The sequence below is a fragment of the Dermochelys coriacea genome, chromosome 18 (genome assembly GCF_009764565.3).
Source record: "Dermochelys coriacea isolate rDerCor1 chromosome 18, rDerCor1.pri.v4, whole genome shotgun sequence".
Taxonomy (NCBI): domain Eukaryota; kingdom Metazoa; phylum Chordata; order Testudines; family Dermochelyidae; genus Dermochelys; species Dermochelys coriacea.
The window spans coordinates 9,962,597-9,979,207 of record NC_050085.1 but is presented as its reverse complement, the minus strand read 5'-3'; the positions used below and the strand labels follow the sequence as shown (position 1 = coordinate 9,979,207).

General features: G+C 42.1%; 1 protein-coding gene across 2 annotated transcripts in view; it reads left to right on the top strand.

The window, feature by feature from the left end:
• KAZN (kazrin, periplakin interacting protein) overlaps positions 1-16,611 on the top strand; it is a 728,345-nt gene that overhangs the window by 156,526 nt on the left and 555,208 nt on the right. The window lies entirely within an intron of this gene.

The following is a 16,611-nucleotide window of genomic DNA, read 5'->3' as shown; positions in this document are numbered from 1 at the left end:
AAACCCTTCCAATATTTTTTTTATAGCAGTCGATCAGGTCAGTAAGTGTCCAAGAGAATTAAATCAAAATGATTGTCATACTGTATTATTCATTTCTATTCCTTGTCAGGATTGTCTGTAAGGGGTAGAATTACAGGCTTCATCCAAGCATAGCTGTTGCTGTAACAGTAGCCAAATCCCTCCTAGCTTGCACATTTTGAAATTAGTAAAGACACATGAAGCTTTGAAGCGTATTAGTACAGTTATTTAGAAAATATCATTGCAGCCAAAGTATAATAGCATTATCCACTAGTAGGTGTCACAGCTGGGATGTAGGCGGTTTGACCTAGCGGTCGGAGCAGGAGTCGGGAGCTAGGCTGACTCAGATATCAGTAGATCAGAGTGTGAAGACAGACCAGAGGGCAAACCAAGAGTCATGTGTCAGGAAGCAGGTGGGGTCAGGTTATCAGGAGATCAGAATCAGGCAGTAGCATAAGGGAGCAGATAGAACAAGGGAAGCATCCTAAAGCAGGGGAAACCCAGTTTCCTGGCAACTTTCTGTACCTATGTTTGGTTTCAGTGGAAGCAGGGTAACAATAGGACCCATAAAGTTCCACCAGTCAGCTCCCAGGACTGGGTCCTCTGTTGCAGTTGAGCTTCTAGTTCTGGCAATGGTTACTAGGTCACTAGATAGTCGCTTGGAACGTTACTGGCTCCCAAGAGTTTGAGACCCATGGTCCCTGACAGTAAGTCTCAGCTGGGTTTATCAACATGGTTTAATTGACATAGTATCTGAGCACCTCACAGTCTTTAATGTGTTTATCGTCACAACATCCCTGTGTGGCAGGGCAGTGCTATTATCTCCATTTGTGGAAATAGTGTCCCTAGTACATTTACAAAGATTTATCACAACTCAGCTTCCGTGCAAGTGTTCCTTTATTACCTCAAAGGTCACTTGGTTTTGATTACATCCAAACTAAAAAAAATCAAGTGTATGCATACTCATATTCTATATCCTAGCAACAAGAGAGTTATAAGCATTAGCCAAATACTCACAATAGGATCAGGCTCAGGAGATGCTAACCCAACATGGCACAACTCCAGTAGGGTAAGAACCAGCTCTGACAAAAAAAAAAGGCCCTTTTATACACAATAATACACAAGTGATGTCATTGCTGGTTATCAGACCTTAGCTAAAGCCAGATGAGGAGGTTTAGAGCACAGCCCTGTTCTTTGGCCTAGCTGAGGCAAGATTAATGGCTGGGTTCCTCTCTTCAAAGTTTTCTTCTTGTCTTATTTGCTGTATTTCTGCCTAACTACTAACTCAAGCACTTCTGTATAATAAATTAAACAAATCTATATAACCAATTGATTAGCATACCAGGTACCCAATTCACCATGTGTTCTTCATTTTGGTTATCTCAGCCCCAGCCTTAAATAAGAGAATGCTGGTATTTCAAGGACCACTACAGATTTAATACAAACAACCCTTCTTTTTCATGATTTCATTCTTTTTGGTCACGTGCTTTGGGTCTATTCCTCCTCCTAACATCCAAACTCAGTTTAAAACCATAGCTCACCCAGGCCCAATGTAAGCCTCTATTCCAACCCCATTGTACAGACAAGGAATTGAGTCACAAAGAGACTAGGGTCCATATTTTCAAAGGTGTTTAGGTACCTAGCTTCTACTGATTTCAGTGGGACTTATGCACCCAAATACCTTTAAAAATCTGGCCCTAAGTGACTTGCCCAAGGTCGCACAGGGATTCTGTGACAAAGCAGCGAACTTAATGTGGGTCTCTTAAGTAGGGTTGCCAATTTTGGTTGGATGTATTCCTGGAGGTTTAATCACATGACATAATCCTTAATTAAAGATTAATCTTTAATTACTGGAGACTTTAGGACAATCATGGAGGATTGGCAACCCTATCTCTCAGTCCCAGTCTGGTGCCCTAAGCACTGGACCACCTTCCCCTCCTTGCTACTCCCACTGTCTGCTGTATTCAGTGGTTACTGTAGTTCAGGTGTTAAAACAAAAATCCCCTCCAGACTGGAAACTTAACTCACAAGTGAAATGAGAATAAAATCAGGCCTTTAAAAAAGACACTGTTTTTAAAAAAGTCTTTATTCTGACTTTTAATAAAAAAGTAGCCGCATATCATAATTACCTTCTCCTCAAATACGCCCTTGTCACTATTAGCCCAAACCTCCCACCAAATTCAAAGGTGTTAGTTAATGCTGTTCTCACTGCTACACACACATCACTCACATAATCAATGATGACTCTGCACAAACAAGGAAATAAGTCAAATTATTTTGACAGCTATATTAATATATCGGCTCCACTGAAAGCATAGGAAAAATGCAGTGTTTGCAAAAGGGTTAGGGGGAATTGATAGGACAAGGAATTTTATTGCGGCATGTTTGAGAGTAGTGCACACAATGGAGAGTGAATAAAGTCCATATAAAAATACCTGGCAGCGCTCCCTTTAAATCTGTCAAGGTGCGAGATTCTTATTTTAGTTGATTTACTTGGTCTTACAAGGAAGCAATCATTATTAATCAAAATAACTCATTCCACCCTGTGTATGAAAGCAGAAGTTAGATGAAGGTCACAGAGAAGAAATGATAAAATGTCAGGTGTCCTGAGCTACGTTAGCTTTATTAAGAAGCACATTTTGTCAGGAAGCGGATATTGCAAACGCTAATAAATATGAAAGTTGGATTTTTCACAATGCAGTGCTCATGCTTTGCATTGGATTCACTCGTACCAGCGTTGCTAAGGAGCTGATGAATGAAGCAGGGAAGGTGGATTTACTGGCTTCCTTTTTACTAAGGGATATTGTAACAACAGGCGTTGTGGATTCTGTTGATGGCAGAGAGCAAAGTAAGGATTTGGGTAAATGTTTCAAAAATGCCTGTGAGACTTAGGTTTTTAATTATTATTTTCTAAAGGGACTTAGGAGACTTTTGAAAATGAGACTTAAGGCCTCTAAGTCACTTAAGCACTTCTGAAAATTTTACCCCTTGTCTATAATTGGCATTTGCCCTGATTCTGCCATTGGTGTCCAGCACCTATTTCTGTTTCAAGCAGGATGTTCAACTAATACAAATGGTGGCTACCCTGGCTGCTAGCCATTGATTCCTGAGTCCCCAAAATAGACAAAGCCTGACCGACAAAAGCCCAAAGGAGTCCCTATAGACATTTTGTGAGGCTTGTGAAGAACACAGCTCCATTTTTTGGCTTGATAAGCAAGTATGTAACCAAGACATTTGCTACAAAGCACACTTCCATCCAGAATTAGAAAAGTGGTGTCAAAGGCAACAGGAAGCTATTTACCAAAGTTGAGAGTGCTGCCAATACCAACAGATATGTCCATGAACACTTTTGAACGGGAATTACCACCAGATGGTCTGCCACTAGCAAACGTTAAGAATTCTGGGGTTGGAACATGGATAACTTAATGACAGGACATCTTAGACATAACTAAGATGCACTAGGTTCTGCAGAAAAGTGGTGTAAAGTGGTCTTTGGATTTTATGTTCTTTTTTTTTTTTTAATGTTTGTTCATCATGACTTTTTTTTTTGTTTGTTTTGGGGTGGGGTTTTTTTGCCTCCGGGAATCATTTATGGGCCCATAATACTGTGAGATGAGGCGGCTATATTTTTTGTTGTTCCAGCCTCATAAATGCTGCTTTGAGGCATTCAAAAGCCCATGAAGAATATAAACATCAAAACAACCAATATCGTCTCCCACACCCCCCCAAGAATTGTTTACCACACGCAAAAAGCTGCACAAAAAGCAAACAAAGTTAACTTAAGGCAATCACGGGCCTGTTCTTACTCCCAGTGAAGACCATGAAAAACTCTCGACAGTGAATTGGAGATGTTTTTTCCAGAGATGTCGTTTGCCAAGATGTGGGGGGAAAAATATTATCAGAGGCAGTATTTCATTGATACACTGACAGTGAGATAATTAAAGCCTCCTCAAGTTCCAAATATGTTGGCAGCTGCAAATCCATTCAGCAGGTACCATTCCAGGGTCCCGACGCTCCCCTTCTGTGGAACTGTTGCATATTATATTACACTTGTGGTGAATAAAGCTTGATAGAGCACAGATTCCCTTCCAAAAATGAATATCCAGAGGTAATCCATCAGCAAATGTGCAGGAAGTGGTGGCAAGTGACATTTCTTCGGTCCCCATAGAATACCTGTACATACTCAGAATGAACAAGATAGTCTGTTAATAAAAGAACGGCCATACTTGGTCAGACCAAAGGTCTATGTAGCCCAGTATCCTGTCTTCCAACAGTGGCCAATGCCAGATAACCCAGAGGGAATGAACAGAACAGGTAATTATCAAGTGATCCATCCCCTGTCACCCATTCTCAGCTTCTGGCAAACAGAGGCTAGGGACAACATCCCTGCCCATCCTGGCTAATAGCCATTGATGGACCTATTCTCCATGAACTTATCTAGTTCTTTTTGGAACCCTGTTATTGTCTTGGCCTTCACAACATCCTCTGGCAAGGAGTTCCACAGGTTGACTGTGCGTTGTGTGAAAAAATACTTCCTTTGTTAGTTTTAAATCTGCTACCTATTAATTTCATTTAGTGACCCCTAGTCCCTGTGTTATGAGAAGGAGTGAATAACACTTCCTTATTTACTTTCTCCAGACCACTCATGATTTTATAGTCCTCCATCATATCGTCCCTTAGTCTTCTCTTTTCCAAGCTGAACAGTCCCAGTCTTATTAATTGCTCCTCTGTTCCATAGCCGTTCCATACCCCTCATCATTTTTGTTGTCCTTTTCTGAACCTTTTCCAATTCCAATATATCTTTTTTGAGATGGGGCGACCACGTCTGCACGCAGTATTCAAGATGTGGGCTGTACCATGGATTTATGTAGAGGCAATATGATATTTTCTGTCTTACTATTTATCCCTTTCCTAATGATTCCCAACATTCTGTTCGCTTTTTTGACTGCCGCTGCACATTGAGTGGATGATTTCAGAGAACCATCCACAATGACTCCAAGATCTCTTTCTTGAGTTGTAACAGCTAATTTAGATCCTATTGTTTTATATGTATAGTTGGGATTATGTTTTCCAATGTGCATTATTTTGCATTTATCAACACTGAATTTCATTCACAAATTTTGAAGAGGTAAATATTTGATAAATGCATGCTTCCTATGCTATATACTCCAATTAGAAGGATATTGGTTGTTTTCAGAGAAGACACAGATGTGTTACATGCTACCTTGGTGTAGTTTTGGTTTTAAAGTTTGGCTAATTTTGATACAGACAAAGCAAGAGATAAGACTAATAGTCAGCAGCCTATTCCACAATTAATTGAACATCACAAAGCAGTAGTGGCAGACGTATAAAAAAAAACTTTCAAAAATGCCCAATAATAGATTTGTACTACAGGAACTAAAAATAGAAGGTTGATAAGTCCTGCATGATAGACTATATGGGATATCGGCAACTAAACAGAAAAAGCTGATAGCTCAGATATGGTAGTCTATGTGCTACAGGGAACTAAGCAGTAGAAAATTATAGGTCCTGAATGGGAGTCGGTGGGATATCAGTATGGGATATAAGGAACTAAATAGCAGAAGCTAACTCCTATATAGTAGTCAGTGAACATCAGTAGGAAATAGGTGTCATCTGCCTCTTTATGAGTCAGGGGCCTCGGTACAGCCAGCCCTGTTCTGTTATCAGACCCCGCTGGGGGAGGGATGAGATGGTGACTCTAAAGGGCTGAGAGATCTCAGCCCAAGAAGCTGCAGGAGAAAGAGGGCAGACAGCCAAGAGAGGAGCTGCAGGAGAGAGATGGGCTTCTGCAGGAGCCCCTGGAGCAAGGGGAATCTAGGGAAGGGTGCGCCCTCCTTTCAGCCCTGAGGGTGCACCTGCATTTGAGCTAGGAGGTGAGATTCCCAGCTTGCATAGATGTACCCAAGCTGGTGCCCCAAAATAATAGAGTGTCTGCGATGGCACAGGCGGTGGCTTGGGCTAGCCACCAAGTATGTACCCAGGGGGTCGGGTGGGATTGGACTCAGAGGGGCTAGCCCGAGTGGCTGTCTGAGCTGCCACAGACACAATGCTATTTTAGGAGCTAGCCTGAGCACATCTATGTGAGCTGGGAATCACACCTCCCAGCTCAAATGTAGACGCACCCTAACAGAGGCAAGGGGGAAAGCTGCAAAAGACTGTCACCCGGAGTAGGGTGGGGGCAGATTAACTTCTTTTGGGGTTTGCTCTTTTTGCCTAACTTCTATATTTGAAGACTAAAATGGTGCCCAAAAAGAGACTTGGGCCTGGCAGGGAGTCCTTCTTGGGAGGTCAGGAGACCAAACCTGAGTGAGGGGAAACAGAGGCAGCAGCTAGCCAGAAGCCAGGCCAAGCAGGCGAAGTTGCAAGAAGGCAACTGTAGGCATGCCCTAGCTGCCTCTGGATGTTACTCTCACTCAACTGAATTGGAGCTGTGCATTTTCCTGGCTGTGAACCAGATGGTCTTTATAGGCAGAATGTTGGAAGTAACAGACTCTCAGCCAGCAAGTGCTGGGAAGGCTGCCGCAGACCTGTGCTTATCCTTTGAAGGAAGACTGTTTACATTGCTCAGCAGCAGCCTGTATGAATGAGTAAGGAAGGACATTGGTGGGGCTTATGAAGTGATTGCCAGCCAGCCTGTTTTAGACACAATGCATGGCCTCAACGGCTTTCCCACAGAGAAAATGGGGAGATCCACAGAGCACCGGCAGGACTGAGACGAACTCCTTGGGGAATAAGAACCCTAGGCATTTGACTCATCTGTAGCTATGCACAATCTGTGAAGAAGGGCCAAGTGAGCACTAAGTTGGATGTGAAAGTCAATCTTCATACATGGGGAGCAGAAAAAATAGAAGGAAAAATAAACTTTGCTGGAAGATATTTTGGAGTCATTTGGAGCCCTGTTTTAAACTATGAGGGTACTATGCCAGAGCTGGAGCTAATGTGGAATTTCTCTGATGTTTGGGCTGTATGGTCTTCCCTATGTACTGCGGTGACATTAATCAGGTTTGTTATCTGATGTTTTTCAAGTGCATAAAAAGAGTCTTGTGCATCTCACCCGTGCAAATTATGTCCTACAGTAAGCCTCCCTGTTCTGAGGAAATGTAGCTCTTACGATTGCATTCGTTACCTGAAGGGTGTGGGCGGTAGTTAGAAAAAGCACTAAAGGATCTGAAATTGTTTAGTACACACAGTTAGTTGTTCTGCTTGCCTGTCTGGAGCACAGTCACTTGTATCTGCAAGGACATAATGTAGTGGTACAAAATGACTAGTGGTCCAATATTGCTTTGATATAGAAATTAGAGTTGGCTAGAAAAGGGAATTTCCATGTTGCAGAAAATTCAGGGCTTTTGACATTTTGTTCCTCATTGGAGCAAAATATTGACATTGCAGAGTTTCCTGCGAAATGGAACAATCCATTTTGGTAGCTGGCACACCAGCCAGGCAGACCGGGCAGGCTGGTTTACATCAAAAGTTTTGATAGAATCGACATGCTCCTGTGGAATGTTTCAATTCTGTCTGATCAGCATTTTCTGATGGGGGAAAAATGGTTTATTGGAAAATTTTTGACCATCCGAAGCCCTTGAGTGGGTAAAACACCAGCAGTTGGAACTGAATGTGCTTGGCTGGCTGGTTGCTGCTCATATGCTCAGGGTCTAACTGATTGCCATATGTGGGGTTGGGAAGGAATTTTCTTCCAGGTCAAACTGGCAATGACTTTGGTGGTTCTTTGTCTTCCTCTGCAACATGGAGCATGGGTTGCTTGCCAGGATCATCTGGTTATATCTCACTTAATCAATTCCCTGTCATTGCATGGGCCTCGGACATTGGTGCATGTTGGTCCCTCCTATTCTCTGCCTGTGTCACATAATATTTTAGTCGCCGCAGGGCTGTAACAGTTTGATCTAATTTGGTTTGTTGGATTTAGCAGGTGGGTGCTATTGGTGGCCAAGGATATACAGGAGGACAGACTAGATGATCTGGTAGTCCCTTCTGGCCTTAAATTCCGTGAAATTGCATTCATAGTCCAATTTGATGCATGCTATAGTGCCATTGGTGGTACCTTTGATTTTCTATTAAGTATATAAGAAAGAGGGGCAAACTACTTCAGATAAAATAGCACTTGTTCCCATTCTACAAAAGAAAAAAGTGAGGAAAAACTGACTTAAATTTCATAAATTTTGACTAAATATTTGCCAGTAACTATAGCCCTGATCAAAATTTCAAAATTCAATTAAAAAAATAAAATTGGGAATATTTTTTAAAAAATTCAAAAACAATTTGCAATTTCCCCCCTTCTTTTGATCAGCTAATTTTAAAAATAAATTTATAAAATGTTAGTTGTTTCAACTTCATTAGCAGGAAATCTCCAGTTTTGTCATTGGTTTTGGCAAGGGAAAGAGAAGTGGTACCTGAGATCTTAGTCATGTGACTTCCACTCTAGCTCTCTACGCATGGCTGGTTCCCCATATGAAACAGTATGAAGACTTGGGGCAGTTTTAAAAATATCCTGGAAGAAAAAAAAATTTCTGCAAGTGAATTTAACAGTGTATCTTTTAATTACGTAGTTATATTTGTTGGATGAAGATATTGTTATGCCCTCTCTTTTGGGATACACAAAATATTTCTCAGCCAATCCCATTCCTAAAAACAACAATGAAAAGTGTAGTTTGTTGCTATTTAATTAAATTGCAGCAAACCTAAGCTCTTTCTCTGTGGCTTTTTCACAAATAAATGTATAATAGAAATGCATTTTGGTTTTGGCATCTCAAGTGTTTTGTTTTAACAATCCACATCTGCATTACAAATGTGTTTATGAAAGTCTGTAAGTGCTTCTTGCAATGATAATAGTTTTGAGAAGATGTGGTCATTAGATGATGTGAGTTTGAGCGGTAATAGTATTTAGATATTGCAGTTTTTGTATAAATATTATCCACAGTCCTATTATTTACAGAGAGAAGTGAATAGACCCCAGTCTACACCTATTACAGTAATTAAGGCTGGCATAAACAACTCAAAATGGATTTAGGTTTTCTTACAAGCTGCGGGTTTTTTGCAAGGGTAACCAGAAAGAAAGCAGAACTTCAGAGTGAGGGACAAATCAATAGTGCTTTGGATGAGTCTTGGAAAGCTTGCTGCTAAATTTTCAAAAGTGATTAGTGGTTCTGGAGGACCTGATTAACAGAGGTCCTGAGCACTCACAGCTCCAAAAGATTTAACTAGCACTGCATGTCCTCAGCACTTCTGAAAATTCAGGCTGAAATATCCCAAAGCTACACTCCCAAAATCAGTGACTACATTTGAAAATGACAGGTTTCAGAGTAGCAGCCGTGTTAGTCTGTATTCGCAAAAAGAAAAGGAGTACTTGTGGCACCTTAGAGACTAACAAATTTATTAGAGCATAAGCTTTCGTGAGCTACAGCTCACTTCATCGGATGCATCCGATGAAGTGAGCTGTAGCTCACGAAAACTTATGCTCTAATAAATTTGTTAGTCTCTAAGGTGCCACAAGTATTCCTTTTCTTTTTACATTTGAAAATGTTGGTGTTAGCATCTAGACAAAACCAGGGATAGGTTCTGATAATGTAAAGTCTCATGGATGTGCGTGTGTGTGTGTGGGGGGGAGTTACTTTTCCCCACTATCTGACCCTTTTTGACATTCAGACATGTCAAACCTTTCTTTCATTGGGTAAAAATCACAGCCCTTTTGATGTGAAGGATCTTGTGATTATATGACTCCGTTCATCTCAGTGGATTTTAAGTGCTTTACAGGCTTGACTGATTCTGCTAAAAATCTGGATCTGTTCCTGCATTCTTTTCATTTGGGGTGCAAATATGGAAATCAGTCCGGCAACCAGTTGGGCAAAACTTGGCAAAAGAACACACAGTAATATTGCCACAACTGTTTAGGACAGAGAGTGAAGAACGTTATATCCAACTGAAGGGTACTTATGTAGACACCAGAGTTAATGCCTCTTGTATGTACAGTTCAGGGGGGTTCGGTCTTGTCTGAGGAATGGTGATAACAATGTGTCTTAACACCTTATTGGGACATTGGTGCAATGTTACAGCTGTTGACATAACTCAAATGCTCAATCATGAGAAAAAGTGCTGATTTCTGTGCATTGCTTGTGTACACAAGTATTAGCCACCAGGTATTTGTGAAAAAGTCCACAAATCCTGAAAGTTTCATGAATTTCAGCATTCATCCATACATTTCTTAACAGAAGTTTGTTATCCAGTCAGGGAACGAGAAAATATCCTGTGACTTAGGTAACCAAATAACACACTGTAGATAGCAAATAGCCTCAGTGAACAGTTTGGCTGAATATTTTTGCTTAATAGGTTGCTTGCAAACTATTCAGTGGGTGCTTGCCAGAGATGAGGGACATTTGCAGAAACCAGTATTAGTTTGCAAACCATTCACAAGCAGAAAGAATGACTAAATTCACTATGGATATTCTTCAGAGTGAATAATTCCCCAGCTCTATTCAAAACAGACACCTAGGGAAGAGTGTCCCCTATTTATATGAGTCACTATGACCTCTTCTGGCCACTTTTGAGCTTTTCCCTTGAGATGTTTCCAACGGCCCCAACACTCTTTAGCTTAAGACAGTGGTTCTGATCCTTCTGTGTACCAGGATTCTGCTTCCATTTATCAATATGGGAAGGGCAGTGTAGTTGCAGATTGATACCTGTTGGCAACCCCCAAGTTGTGAGAAAATCTGACAAAATCAAAGCTGGAGATCATATGTCTAGCCATTTAAAAAACATGTAATGTAGGGAATCTGTTTTTTTTTTTAATAAAAGGAACATTTTTAATGTGAATTTAAATCCTGACTGTATAAAGGTGGAGTTTGAGGACTTTTTCACCAGACTTCAGACCCCTGGATGTTATTGTAAAAGAATTTGGTGTACATTGTGAATGTATAGCGAAATGATTTTCTTTATTTGTTCCATGTATGTCCAAGGTGGACAGGACAATATACATATGCTGGGCTGCCCATATTGTCTGGGTAAGAACTGTTGATCGTGTCTGCTATGAAAGCCAAACAAGCACTTATGGCATACGTGATTGACAATCCTTGAGGCATACAAACACTACAGTTTTTCATATTTGATCAAAACTGGTGCAGTAATTTGCAAATTCAGATAAAAATGCATGTGAGGGTGGCTTGCACAAATGTATTTAATCTTTAAAAAAAAATGCTACACGTCTTCCTGGCAGTGTAATGAGCTTGTGATTCAGATATTTTTAAACAAAAACTTCACATTGTTTTTGAATAAATCATGCAACTGTCTCCAGCTTTGATATGGTGACATGCCAGGAAAACTCTATGCCATCCAATCTACTTTAAGACACTACTTTCTAGTGCATTATTTTTATTCTAATGCTATAATACAGCAAGCCTTGCAGTGCATTGGCTCATGCAGCTTCTTCCATCTCTTCATCACAGCAGTTGGCTCTTCCCTAGCCTGTGCAAGCTGCAAATCTGATTAGTTTAAAAGCAACGTCAGCCACAATATCTTTCTGCTCGCAAACCATGTTTATCTAATATATATATATTGTTGGGTTGTAATTGGGGGTCTATTAAAACCTGTTTGAATAGCAGAGCATAAGGTGGTTCAAAGTTGGAGGGGACAAATACAAGTTTTGCACAATAGGCTTCAGAATCCAAATTCTGACTTTGACTGGAGGCTTTTCAGATCTCAAGGCAAGACCTCGTCTCTGATGCTCTGCTCTCCCTGTGTGCTTGAGCCCTGCGCCTGTCTGGAGAGTAGAGTGTTGGAGTCTAGAACTACTTTGAACTTCTCAGAGAGGAGGCCCTCTCACAAACCTTTCTCCTCTGGGTGGGGTGGGGGGGGGGGGAGGATTTGTAGATAGGAAAAACCCAGAGGGTGCTGTCATTCTCTTAGGCACACATGTATGATTTCCCTGGGAGTTCCTTGGGCCAGCTGGCTATGCAAAGGACATTTCCTCTCCCTTTGCTTTACAGGCAGAGCTTCTAGTACTATATCTGAATCAGTGCACTCGACTGCATTGCATGGGGGGTGGGAGGAAGTCTCAAAAAGGCTCTTTCCCTTCCTTGGATGATCTGCAAAAGAGCTGGCTGTAGTCATTGCCGTGAACATTTCTGTTGTGCGTCCGGGAGGACACATGTTGCTCCGAAGGGGGTAGGGAGGAATTATGCAAATAAACCCAACCCTCCTTTCTGCAGTGAGCGGGGAACAGGCAGCATCATCTGGCCTGTGTAGGCTGCACACCCTGCCCTGTCTACTGGGATGCTTGAGGGCCTAGGCCTGCACCTATAGCACCAATGGGTCTGTGATCTTCCCCCATTTACCTGACTGTGGTGTTTATTTTTAGGGGAGGTCAGGGGTGAAAGTTACTTAAGGGACTTACTGGTACGCAACAGGGGGGCGGGGGTGGTGTGCTCAATCAGAAGGGGCGGGGACTCAGGCAGAAGGGGCAGGGCCTTTAAATCCCCTGGCCCTTTAAATTGTTGCTGCTACCCTGGGGCTTCAGCAGTGATTTAAAGGGCCTGGGGTTCTGGCTGCGGTGGCCGGCAGCTCCGGGCCCTTTTAAATTGCTCGCCTGGGAAAGCTGCCCCCTGCCGGTAAGGTCAGCTATGTACCGGTTCTTGCTGGTATGCCGTACTGGATCGTACTGGCTTACTTTCACCTCTGGGGGAGGTGGATGTGCATGTAGTCTAGTGAACTGAGGATGAAAGTTGCAGCTAGGATCTCCTGAGTTCTCACCCTGGCTCTGCCACTGTCTCACAGAACAGCCTTGGACAAACTACTTAACCCCACACCATCTGTTTTCCCATCTGTAAAATGGGAGACAATAATCCTCATTTACCATTTAGCACTGTTATAATGGTTTGTGAGTTCGTGTAGTGTTTATACAGCACTTTGAAGATGTAAATGGGTTCTCTGATTATTCTGTTATTTAACATCACTTGAACTTGATGCAGAAGATAAAGATTCCTAAAAATGCTCATGCATCTAATCAAATGTTAATGAATTTAAATGGGATTTGAGCACCTAACTCCTCTAGGCACCTTTGAAGATCCCAAACTAAATTAACAAGTGATTCTATTGCCTAGATGCAATGCTGCTAGATGCTGCAGAACTGATAGGTAGATCCAGTACTATATTATTCCAGTAAATACCAAGAAAGGTGGATTTCAGCAGTTCTAGGCATGTTTAAAGTGTTCCCCCTGTTCCAGGTGGTATTTTGCTTCATCTGATGGGCGGGCACTGCAGATGGCAAAGCAAAAAAAATGTAGCAAGCTGGCAACATTTGATTTTTTCAGCCAAAATAGAATAATTTCTGTCCCTGCAGGTCTCTGTCTTTTCACAGATAAGGATTTCTCCTGGCTACGCCATTAAAATATTTTATGGAGCACAGATGTTCTCTTATAAAAGACTTCAGGCTGCCTCATAATATCCCAAGGCCTCCAGTCGGGGTGGGAAACTGTAGATGAGTAGCAGCATTTTCAGGAGCACCCAAGTGACTTAGGAACCCAACTCTCAGTGACTGAGTTAGGCTCCTAAGTCACTTGGGTGCATTTGAAAATGTTAGCCAAGGATCTTTTTTTGATCTTAAAAAAACATGTTTGTAAAAGATTTTTTAAAATTAGTGATTAGGTGGGGCAAAGATAATACATTTAGCAAGCTGTTAATGGAGTAAGTAAAAGTAAAATGGAGGTTCTGTTGCTCCATTCCCTGAACTGTATCGAGACAAATACCAATACTTCTTTTCAAGTTCCTAAAATCCACGGTAGCTGCAAGAAGGAGTCAGTTCTAGCACATGTACAGTTATGTTGCTGATTCACATTGGCAGCTAGACCAGATGGGTCCCATTAGTTCCATCCCAGGAGTGTGAAAGGTTGGGATTCTCTCTTAGGGTTGCCTCAGTTTTGGTTGGATGTATTCCTGGAGATATCATCACATGACATAAGCTTTAATTAAAGATTAAGCTTTAATTCCTGAAGACTCCAGGCCAATCCTGGAGGGCTGGCAACCCTATTCCCTCTCTCTCGGTCTCTGTCTCAAGACAAGAGAGAGCTAGATGGAGGAACAGAAGGTCCTGCAGGGACAGAGTCTATGAGCAGCCAGCTCCGAGAACATAAGCATAAGGGACAAGCTGAAAAGTCGGGAAAATAGTAAAAGGCTCAGGATAATACATCCTATTTCCATTGCCTGAAATAGCGTCAGATCATTATGTCTCCTAGCATAATGACTAATTAAAGCACACAGTGTGCACAAATACTTCCAGACTGCACACCATTATGTTACATGCCCCTCCTTTACTGGAGGTCATTCATAGGAAAGGGGTGGTTTAGAAGATGAGGTGACACTTTCTCAGGTCTTTTTTTTCTAATTTGTTAGTCTCTAAGGTGCCACAAGTACTCCTTTTCTTTTCTCAGGTCTGTGAGTTGCCACGGACTGTGAATCACCATGTTATCCTCCTGCCTCAGCAAGAGAGAGACACTTGCTGGGGTTAAATAAACTGGATGTCTGCTCCGTGACATCCCCAGTCTGTTAGCCACGCGAACAATCTCCTCAGGGCTCCAGCAGTCCTTACTTAGTCTAGCAGATTAACACTTGGCGTACCCCAGACCCTGAACTCCCCTGAAGCATCCCCCTGTCGTGTCCAGCCCATCATTGGACACGTACTGTAGCCACCTGGTACAGTATACACATAGCTTGATTGGTACAATACAGGATCAGGTCCTTTATAACACCACTGCATGGAGATATAGTGAAAGAATCATAAATTTATTAGCAAATGTAACATGCTTGGCCACAGCCCAAGCACCCCCTCATGGCCAGAGGTTGCTCTGCAATAATCTGCCCCTGTTGTCTCCTTCCTAGGGTTCCTTAACCACACTCAAGACAGTTCAAAGGAAATAAAAACATTCCCCACCTGGGGTCCAAATTATTCACTCCAAGTATATTCTGGCCCTCCAGGCCCCAATCCCAGTTTAATGTCCCTCTCCCCTTAGTTTGGGGGGTTCTCATCCCTCTTCCGAGAGCTGGACAGAGTTCAAAGTCTTTGCAAGAGCTAATCTTGCTGCTCCTTCCAGCCAGCATCTGCTTCTCAAACCTCTGTCTCGTGGGCCTCCCCAAATTTACTGTAGCCACCTGCTGTCCTTTATAGGAAATTTCCTGTTCCCTCTCAGGTGAGGCTCTTCCAGTAATTAGGGTTGGCTTAACCCCTGGCTCTCCAGCCCCTGGGGCAAGTCACCCTGTTACGTCAAAGGTTAGGACTTTAAGAGATGCTGAGTAAGGAGAATGGAAACAGAAATGATTGCATCAAAACCCAAAAGGTATAACAAGCTTCTTAGAGTGTAAACTTAACCTTAACAGGCTAAAATCCATGTCCAACGTGTTTTCTCAACTAAAACTTCCTTGCAGTATTTCCAGCCAGGACAGGTTGGGATCCCATTGTTATGAATTTAATTGCACCACCCTGTGAGGTCCTCAAGTGCAGAATGACAGGGAGTTTCCCTTGTCCCCCAGCTGTAATCCAAATTAACCTTTGAAGTGCAACCCCAACAAAGCTCTTTCCCCCTGATGCTCTCCTCTTCCTGTTGAGTCTGTTGAGATGATAGATGCATAAACATTTTTGGTCAGGCAGGAAACTAGCCTCTACTGGAGAGTAACACCTTGAGACAAATGATAAGGACATACTTTTAGAATAGAGACATAACCTTTTAAAACGTCATCAGTCCATACATTGCACAATGACATTAATGACCGGCATGATCCTGGCTTTCATTTAAGATCTTACATGGCACTCTTTATGATACGATGTTAAGTGTAGTGAGTTTGTTTGTCCTGATCGGAGTTGCTGACACAGAGTAGTGAACCCTTTGCTGCTTGGCATTGTGGGGCTTGGAGGGAAATAGATGACGACCTCCTTACTAGCTATAGTCCGTGAGAGGTGTATGGCAGAGAGAGGAATCTCAGGCTCACTTATGGGTAGCGGCGTTGTGCAAAGAGAGCTGATGGGAATGTGATGGAGAACTGTACTGTGAGTGAAGTGTGTGGACTTGATCTCTCTCTGTCTTTCACTGCTGTGAATAGGTCACTGCGATCAATGGAGTTACATTAATCTACAGCTGGCGTAATTGAGAGGAGAATTAGGCCCTCGTGCGGCAAGCCGTCACCTTCACTTTGTCCTCATATTATTGACGGTATAGTGTCCAGCAGCTGCAACCCTTGCCGAAGGTCAATGGACATTTTGGTAAAGGAATATGCCAAGAGCAAAGGGTTAATCTGATGGGTTAATTACACCATGATTTAAAACCGGACATGTCTTACAGAGCAGAGTTGAACATCCTCTGTATCTGATCTGCTGCCTCAAACACTAAAAATAGCCATTGGTTCTCTAATTAGAAAAATAAAGTTTCTTTCTGATATTAGTCACAGACCATGACTGGGTTTCAATTATAATTTTTTTTCTTTTAGCTGGATAAGGGTAATGAACAGATCCTTATCGAATAAATGGATATACTTTGTTATCCTGAACACACTGCGCTAACGAGATGCTTTGCCTCTCTC